This window comes from Macadamia integrifolia, unplaced genomic scaffold, assembly GCF_013358625.1.
Source record: "Macadamia integrifolia cultivar HAES 741 unplaced genomic scaffold, SCU_Mint_v3 scaffold1465, whole genome shotgun sequence".
Taxonomy (NCBI): domain Eukaryota; kingdom Viridiplantae; phylum Streptophyta; class Magnoliopsida; order Proteales; family Proteaceae; genus Macadamia; species Macadamia integrifolia.
Window position 1 is genome coordinate 67,839 of NW_024868214.1, and position 10,367 is coordinate 78,205.

The following is a 10,367-nucleotide window of genomic DNA, read 5'->3' on the forward strand; positions in this document are numbered from 1 at the left end:
TGGTTCTATGGCTAGGAGGGGCAAAGCCAACACATACACTAGCCATGAACCTTGGGGGAAAGGGATAGCAATAACGTAACGACTGAAAATAAAAATCCTAAATTAAGAAAGAGAAGGTAGTCAGAAGAGGGAATGAGAGGGGGGAGAGAAGACTACTGAAAGAGCCTACTTACTTGAATCAATGCTTGAACTTAAAAAAAAAAATTGCTTCACGGCTCGTAATCTTGTCACCTAAATCTAAGCCCAGAACTATAACTTAAAAAAATTACAACTCAATTGCATAAATCACAAACATAAAAGGGCTGAATAAAAATAAAATAGTGCTTGCATTAATTGAAATAAAAAAACTATTACAAAAGTGATTGAAGAAAAGATAAAGAAGAACTAAAACTAAAGAGAAAGCAAGAGAAAGAGAGAGCACCTAAAAAAAACTAGAAGAAGAATGAATGGTCTCTCCTCCTCTTACATGAGTTGTTTTTATAGGGAATGAGGAGGTAGGGTAACAAATTTCTCTTTCCTAAAAGAGAGAAACCCACAATTGGTTGTGAGATCTTTTGAGACCAAAAGTGCTAAGGTGGAGGAGAGAGAAGAGATAAATAAATTTTGAGAAATTTCCTATAATTTGTTTGCTTATTTTCTTTCCTTTTTTTTTCTAATTTATTTCTCTTCTTTTTCTCCCTCCAAGGAACGATTTTATTTTTGCTTTATGTGATTTGGACAATCTTTTGGTGGGTGATGATGTGGAGGAGAGAGAAGATTTGGACAATCTTTATTTCTCCCCTTTTTTTCTCTTTCCTTTATTTTTCTTCTCTTCTCCACAATTTTCTTTGCTTCTAATTTGATGTGAAAATTCCCTCCATGACCTTAGTGCTTTAAGTGAATGAAAAGCAGGAAATCTTTAACAAATTCTCTAAAAAAAAAACAACTATGAGATTCGAACTTGAGACCTCTTGGTGAGTAAGGGAATTTTACACACCATAGCTCACCAACTACACTAGGTAGTTGTTGTTACCAAAAACAAATCTTCAATCAATTAAGGATGTGGTCCATCGATCCTTGTTGGTATTTGGAGTATTCCTTGTACCTCTGAGACAATTGCAAACGGGTTGGTTCTGCATCTCGGTTCAGTTCTGAACCATTATTCTTTTTCTGGCCTGAAAAGAATAATCATTTGTATGGGTGACCAAACGAATGTGTACTTTTAATTGAACATGTCCATCTTGCTCAGAATTTCGTCCTCTTCACAACCATGGAAAGAAATAGGACCTCTTTATGTGTAAAATTGAAGATATAGCATCCGATAATCCTTAAGGCCTTGAAAATAGAAAACCTACAAAAAGAGAGTAAAACCCAAGGTAGCTCCATTCTAAATATGTAAAATGCATGTTTTACTACCCTAGATTTCACACATAAATGTGCCCATCAGGCGGCCTTGGAACTGTAGGTACCGCACTAGTGTTTGGGCGAAAAGATGTAGAGCCCAAACGACCAGCCTGTCGAGGAGGGTAGCCAGATGGCCTATAAGGTTGCCTATAAGTAGGCCCAAAACTGTGACCCGCGGTATGCCTTGGAGGAGTTGCCCATATCCAGAAATGGATTTGTTCTCTTCCACAGTCCAAGTGTGAGGGATTGTTCTCCCTTCTGCTTATCCTCCATGGTCTTGGCCTTCTGCACAATCTGGCCATAGTCGGTCAAATCTAAGACCTCAAGGACAGACCCAATGGATGCCTTTAGGCCCTTTAGAAATCTCACAGCCTTCTCTTCAGCTGTCCTCATATGCCTAGGGGCAAAATGGAACAAGCTCTCAAACTATTGTTGGTACTCAAGGATAGTCTTACCTCCTTGAGTTAAGGCCATAAATTTCGTCTCCTTACGGTCTTTAAAGCTGCGTGGGTAATGATTGTCCAAGAACAACTCCTTGAACTGTTCCCAGGTGGGTTCCGGATGGGTGGCCAACAATATGGCTTAGACGCTTGCCACCAAGAGTTAGCCTCCTTCTTGAGTTGCAACCCCGCACAAATGAGTTTCTGTGCATCTGTGCACTTAATCACCTCAAATATTTTCTCTAGCTCCTGGATCCACTGGTCCGGCTCCAGAGGATCACTCCCCACCTTAGAGAAGACAAGTGGCAAGTTCCTCTTGAATGACTCCACTACCTTTGACGTATTATTCGTTGGCGGGTAATTAGGAGCATAAGCCGGATAGTAAGAGTATGGAGGGGGCACCCCATACGGAGGAATACTGAATGGCAGAATTAGAGGTGTACCTCCAACTTGTGGCCCCGTACCAGACCCTACAGGCGGGTCCTGTGGAGTAAGTATCCGGGGAGGTTGACCCAATTGAGAAAGGTCCAATTGTTGCTAAATAGCAGTCATAAATGCTTGCTGTTGCTAAAGCATTTGTTGCTGGAAAGCCTGTTGTGACTGCTGAATTATGGTAGCAACATCCCCTGGAGTAATAACCGGTGGAGGGTTTGGAAGTGTAGTCATAGGTGGGTCCTCTTGTGCCCCACCCTGACCGAAGGTCTCTGGAGGTTGTGGAAGTGAGGTTTGCCCCACAGAGCGGGACCTCCTGGGATTCGGTGGTCAACCGACCGGACGAGGACCACGCAGGGTACCTCATGCATTGCGACCGGATCTAGTACGTACCATCGTATCCCTGTACCTGGAACATATCATACACCGCATTGGTTAAACACCATAGAATTGATATCGGCACATAATTATATGACAACACGTAGGGTATTATAGTGTATGATAGTTTGCAACTAACCGCAACTTGATTCCAAAAATACAAGGTTAGTGCTTCAACAAGTATGTCAATGGTCCCACCTGACCATAACATGTTATTATAAGAATAATAACAATAATAATAATTATTATATTAATAATAACAATAATAACAAAATCCTAATTTTTTTTCCAAGTTTTCTCTCAACCGGCGGCTGACACCGACGGGCAGGTTGGCCCGTCGATCGGCCCTCCGGTCCAAATCTTCAATCGGTGGGCTGACACCGGTGGGCTGGTTGGCCCGCCGGTCTTATCCGAGGGGGAATTTTCAAACAGGGCATTTAAGCCCCTATTCATCCTTATTTCCCCCATTTCCCTTCTCTCTCTCTCTCTCTCTCTCTCTCTCTCTCTCAGGCGATTTTGGAGAGCATCTTGACACTTCCACTCGCAATCTCACTCAACGATCCGGGGCTTTTGAGAAGATTTAACTCCTCCACTTACAAGTAAGTTTCTTCCTCATTTTCTTCTCAGAACTTGTATTTTGGGGGTAGAACTCATGAATAATCTTCAATCTCCATTCCTTTCCGTGTTTCTTTCCATAGAACAATGTTTTCATGTGAATGTGATGTTCCTCTTATGATTTATTTCTAGTTTTGGGATTTACTTCTCCATTTTTGAGAGAAACCCCAACCGTGCCCTAGTTTTCTCAAATTTGGGGATTTCTTCAACTCCTGCTCTTTTTCCCCAATTAATAACTCAAATGCAATGCATTATGTTTGATTTGTACTTAACATGCTGTAGAGATCATAGAAAGTCCCTTATGTTTGAAATCCCATTTCTTCCCATGAAAATCCATCTTTTGTGTTGGGTTTTCTTTGATTTTCTTTACATCCTTAGGTATTTATGGACCTCAATAGCATATTAGCGTATGTTTTGCATGTTCTTGATTTCACTACAACGGCATTTCTGTCTTAGACCTGTAGCTTCAAGCTTTCCTCTATTGTGAGTCTTTTAAACTTTTTCTTAGATTGGACTTGCACCTTGAGAATTGGGGTTTTCTCATTCCTAAATTGTCATGCTTTATATGCCTCTTGTCACATTGCTGTTTTTCCATAACCTCTGTCTTGTCACTGGCCAGGCATTTCATTCATAGACTTTTTCTTTTTATCATTCCTCACTTGTCACATTTTGTCACATTCTATTTTTTTCCATGATTTCTGTTTTGTCACTTACCCTTCTTTCCTCTTTTTCTTTCCAGGATGTCATCTCGCAAAGGCAAGGAGCCCGCATCCTCTAGCACTCGGCGTAAGACCACCGCTTCTAAGCGGAAGAGTGCAGGGACCAGTTCTTGAGCCCCCGCACAGGGCGACCCGGACCTGCCCCCATTGATCATTCTGACTATAACGAGGAACTCTTCCGCTGTTCAGAGGCAGCAGCCAACTGGCAGGCCTTCCTGAAGAGGTCTGTAATGGTGGAGAAGACGGTGGTAGTTGACGACTTCCACAAGATTCAGCTTCAGGAGAGGTTCACAGCACTGGGCTGGCAGTCTATCCTCCACATAGACCGTCCATGCTACGAGCAGTTGGTCTGTAGATTCTACTGCAACCTGGAGGTTTCCTACCAGTACAGGGAGTATGCTATAATCAGTATGGTGAAGGGGGTGGACATTCAGCTGACCGTGGACACCCTGGCTAGTATTTTAGGTATCTCTTCAGCCAGGCACCGTTTCTACAGTCCTCCCAGGAGTAAGCCCATGGGTCCGTTCATGAGTTTGGAGACACCGGACTACATCTATGAGACCATCTGTGGCAGCAGTGCGCGTCCGGATTCCGAAACATCATTTTTCCCGGAGGTTCGTGTGTTTGCCCGATTGGTCCAGTTCAACTTGCTCCCTAGAGGAGGTCACCGGAACCAGGTGGGCTTCATGGCAGCCTTTTTAGCCTTCTGCATCTATAAGGCTTTAGAGGTGGGTGACGAGCACTTGTGCTTGCCTTACGTCATCCTCAAGACCATGGAGCACCATACTTCTCACCCCGAGGATGGAGGATTTCCATATGGCAGGATCCTCACTAGGATCTTTGAGTTCTTTGGAGTGGACCTGAGTGGTGAGGAGGGGAAGACTCTAGCGGATAAGTTCGATAGGGAAAATCTATTAAGGATGGGTCTCCATACTCTTATGGATGTACCTCAGAGAGCAAGAGCTCAGAGAGGTAGGGATAGGAGGGTTGCCCTTATGGAGGATGTCCCCATGGAGGAGGAGTCTAGTGAGGAGGATGAGGACTATGTTCCTCAGGATGGGGAGGATGATTTTGTGGACGAGGACATCCCTGAGGAGGTGCCTCAGGCGTCGAGAGGTGTTGATCCCGGCTTCCCCAGAGCTACAGGCCCACAGCATAGAGCCCCACCACCTGAGAGTGGTGCATATGATTTTGAGGGCATGATGTCCACTATGAGGGCTCTGAAAGATGGACAAGATCAGCTGTTAAGAAGATAGGATGAGAGTGCCTCAAGGGAGGAACGATCCTGGAGAGGCAGGCTACTTTGGAGAATTCCTTTCTCCGACTGGGCCAGGACTTGGATACAATGGCCAATGCCATCTCAGCGGATTTTGGCCGACTTCGGAGGGAGGTACAACTGGTGAACTCGAGGTTTGACTACTATGACCATCGACTCAACGTCAACTCTAGACCTCAGGCGAACGTAGTAGTATTAGATGACGACGATGACGATCATCAGTGAGGACTTAGCTAGTCCACACCAGCTTCTCACCTATTTCCTGTTGTTGGATCTTATTGTATATATTTTTTCTTTCTTTCTTTTCTCATTCTTGTACTTTCTCTATAACTGGACTTATTTGTGGGATGATGTGTTTTGACAGTGGTCTGTGGTGAATTTGTATATTTGATAACTTGTGTAGTTTAGTTGTGGTGTCCTTGTTAATTTTGATCATTGTTATATATATGGATATGTTGTTTATCAGGTGTTTGTGTGAAATTTTTTTGGAAATCTCATTTTGAGCCGTTATGCTGCCGTAATTTCGTCAAACTTGTATTCGATGGGTTATGACACCAATTAATTAATCTTTTATTTTCTCTCACGCATGTCATGAATGCAACATCTAAATGCAACCATTTTTATTCCTTTCTTTCTTTGGCTTTTAACTCTTTAAAGTTTTTACATTAACCCAATCCCATTTCCTATTATAGATTCTACGGGGTCTAAACGGTATGCTGTGAGTGGAGTAGAGAATCACGCTCTGATACCACCGTTATCACACCCCGTTCACACAGAACCGGGCCAGTAACTGGGTTAACACCGGTTAAACCAAACCTACCAGGATCATCTGATACAGTATTCCACCACAGCATACACACAACTAAGAAAGTGCTCATCAGTTCAGCGGAAGACTTGGTTTACCTGTGAATATTCCCATAATACTTGATACCCAAATTGTAATACAATAGTAAAGTACATGTGGGCCCGAAGGGATGATATTTACACAAAAAGAATACAATTTACATATCAAGTACTCAAAAGAAATCATCAAAAATCAGATAGTACAGCTCAGCTCGGTATCAAAAGTAGAGCTCATCTCGGCATCAAAGGTAAGAGCTCAACTCGGTAGCAAATGGTAGAGCTCAGCTCAGTATCAGAACTACGGTCCCACAGCACAGCCCTCGCATGAGCGATCCGTGTCGTGCTCTAACTCCTCAGGGACCCACCAATCCTCTTCAAGGAACTCAACTGTGGGACCCAACCTGTGCTCTTCAGATGATGACCTGCAAAATCATCTAATAGAGGTGCACACGTCGGATGAGCTCACTAGCTTAGTAAGTGGAAAGAAGGACCACACAGTAATCCACACAACAAATCACAACCATATGCACTATATGCTATGTAATACATTTTAAATCACATCCACCTAAGCAACATTACTAAGTCTTTGGTTTAGTGCTACTACAACCACAGTGCGCGTATACTCGGGTACGAGCAGCGAACTCCATCCCGCGATACGCCCATAGGGCTGTCGAAGAAGGCCCACCGTGAGTACTTGAAAAAGTAAAACATGCCGACCACTAGCTCTTAACATAAAGTAAATGACAGAAATTAAAGGTGTTGACTCTAGTAATTTAAAAGCAGTACGATTGGCCCTCTTGAATATACCACCGGGGTTACCGACTGTCCTAATGACCAGTCGGGCGTATGTCTAACCGCCGCAGTGACCCGACAACCGCAACCCCTGCTTCCCCCCAAATGGTAACCCAACACCTTAACCCCTGTTGGGAAGGGTCGTAGCACGGGAAGATGATAATCCTAAACCGCATGCTCCTATATGACAATAGTACGATTGCATAGTGCGATCGCATCCCATACCACGGGCCACCAATGCACTCGTTTTCAAGCCAACTACGGCATCTAGTCTATTAATGCATCATGCACAATGATGTCCACATTCATCACATAAGCATATCATCATTTGGCATTTGAGAAATAAACACAGCACACATAGCATAAGTATGAGGATGGTTAAGCTACATAGCATTTGCATGATGACATGGCTAGTCTAGATACAATTAGATGAATGCCAAACAATGCCTTGAAACAAGGCCAAACGTCCTCTCCCCACTTACCTGTAGTGTACAAGGACTCACGCTCGGTACAGGTGAGATCCAGTGTGGGAAATGTACGCTTTGGTGAACCTAACACAAGTGAATGGGATTAGTATTTCACCATTTTGGGATCAAAATTAACACGATCCAATGATAAAATCATGTTTAGAATCCTAAAAGAAGGTCACACGTCCGTTTTGGGTCCAATCGGATGTAAAAATCACGTAGGGAGCCTCTCGGGTGAGTCGGTTAGCCCACCTGTCTGACCTACCAGTCAGACCCATCGGTCCTGACCGGCGGGTAGGTTGGCCCACCGGTCGGCCCATCGGTCGGCCCACCGGTTTGACCCACCGATTGGGCCTGAGGGTCCTACTAAGACCGGCGGGCAGGTCGGCCCACCGGTTGGTCCCGAGGGTCTGCCCTCTCAGGCGGGTGCCCTCAGGCGGGCCAAATGGCCCACCGGTCTTGGCCCACCGGTCTTGGCGGGAAAATGCCATTTTCACCTGAAACCTTCTCCAACCTTTGGAGAATCAAATGGGGCTCTTCCAAACCCATTCTCCACACATTCAAGGTCTCACAAGGTGGTTCTAACCTAGATCTAGGTTAGATTTAAGGAATGGAAAGCCATCTTACCTTCTTTGCTCAAGAACTCCTTCAAATCAACAATGCTTCTTCAACCTTGTAAACACTTCTTCAAATCCTTCAAAATCAACACATAAATCATCTATTAAACCTTAGATTCATCATCTCAAGGGGGATTTACAAGACCTCAAGAAACCCTATCCAAATCAAGGGTTTTACTTGGGTATGGTGAAAGTTTAAGGAACCTAGCCTTTGCTCACCTCTAAACGTAGATCTAGTGTTGGAGATCACTCTTCCAGCATCGGAATGGGAAGATTAAGCCTCGGCGCCGCTGAAATCCATCTCTTCTTCCTCTTCCTTCTCTTCTCCTCTTCTTTCCCTTCTTTTCTCTCTCCTCTTTACTCTTCTCACCAAACGTCCGAGTGTCATAAATGAGAAAAGAAAAAGAAAAACATAAATGCTATTTATACTTCCTAAAATAACTAAGTAATCACATGGGTGGGTCACTCAGGTGGGTGGATGCGCCCACCTGTGACCACCCACCTAAGGGCCAAAACTTGGCCAACAAGTGGGATTTTGACAGAATTCGGCCCTCGGCACGAATCTCACTCTTGGCATAAGATGTAATATACGTATACACCCTAAGATACTGCTACATACCTACTTTATCCGTACATGGCCTTATGATATGTGCATGTACACGGCTTGGGTACACCCGTCTCCTCTGGCACTGGCTCGGTCTTGTCTGGCCAGCCGGTGTTTAAGGTCACCCTTGCCATCATGGTCCATAAGGAACCCGCCTTAACTCTCTCGGGTTCGGTTCCTACATGGTTAGACCGGATCAACCGTGTAATCAAACCGGGTTTAAGAAGTAGGGTATTACAATGAGTCCCACGTGTTGTGGGTTAGCCTGAAAAGGAAATGAAATAATGAAATATGTAATTTTTGGTGAAATCTACCTCTATGGAAATATAGTCCATATATAATTCCAACAACTCTTTTGAACCATTAAAATACAACGTGTACTTCTGGTTGCACGCAGTAGGAAGAGATTTACCATATTTGAGTTATTTGATTCCAAATTCTCATGCTTATATATCACCCACATTTTCTACCATTGTAAAATGATAGTTGTTTTCACCAAAAAAAAAATATGTCAGTCGTGATTTTTTTTTGTTGGATATGACAGCCATGATTACATAATTTGGTCTCTGGGTTTTGATTATCCAATAGGTAGTATTCCAATTTAATAGTTCTGATTAGTGTGGGTGCACCGATTAATGTACAACACTCTCTCTCTCTCTCTCTCTCTCTCTCTCTCTCTCTCATATCCTAATTTTTCTACTAAAGCCTTAGATTTATTCAGTAATTATCTTTGTTAGCAATTCTGATGCCTCAAATTATTAAGTTAGGGTGAGCCACGTTCATTGTGTATCAAAGCAAAGTTAGTTTTGTGGGGCTTGATTATGGTGTGGAGGTTGATGAAGTTGAGATAGACGCCAAAGGACTTGTTTAAGGGTTCAAATCTAGTTAGAAGATTGGATAGGTATGGATGAATTCAGAAGTTGCTTTGGTTCATACCAAATGAGAGGATGTAGTGTGGCTGTCAGTGTTTTAACTTTTACTTGATGTCAATTGGGCTATACTGAATTAAATTAATTTTATTTAATGATTTGTAATAGTTCTATTAAAGGTCTCTCTTTGCTCAGGAAATGATGATCTAAGGGTGGAAGTATGATGTGTTTCTGACTTAATATTTTCTTTTATTTCTTAAGTTTTAAACATCATTTTTTTATTAATTTAAAGGAACAAAAAACCATTCCCCTTATTAAAAACACTAGGTTTGGATCATAATTGTCTATTTAGCATTGTTTTAGGGAAAAGACTAAGCATTGTATTGAGCTTTTCTCCCCACCTCCTGAAAAAAGACCACTACCCTTGTCCCTCCCCATATAGGCCGTACATAAGTTTGTCTGACACACGTGCTTGGAGTAGTTAGCATGTCCATCATCATTTTTTTTTTTTTTGGGTGTAAGTTGGAGCATTTTATATAATAGAAATTGCGATAGTAAAATAATAGGCAAGAGATTGATGCTTGGTTTTAGTCATGTAACGCTTGCACCATCACAATTTGCAAGGCAATAAGAGCCTGTGAAGATGCATCAACATCAATGGGATTTTATTTCACATAAGGTGGCATCGTAATTTCACATGTTCCTGTGTTTGCTGCAGGACCGTGTGACTAAGCATCTTTTGTTTTTGTTTTTTTTTTTTCTTAAATAATGTTTCATCAAATCACTAGAAACATATGATCTTACAACCAATATTTCTATCATACGACTAAGGATCAGATGAATGTTTTCAATCAATGTGACTATCAAGTATCAATCTTACCAAAAATACAGAAAAAGACTTCAAGTATCAATCTAGCTTATAGTTATTAATA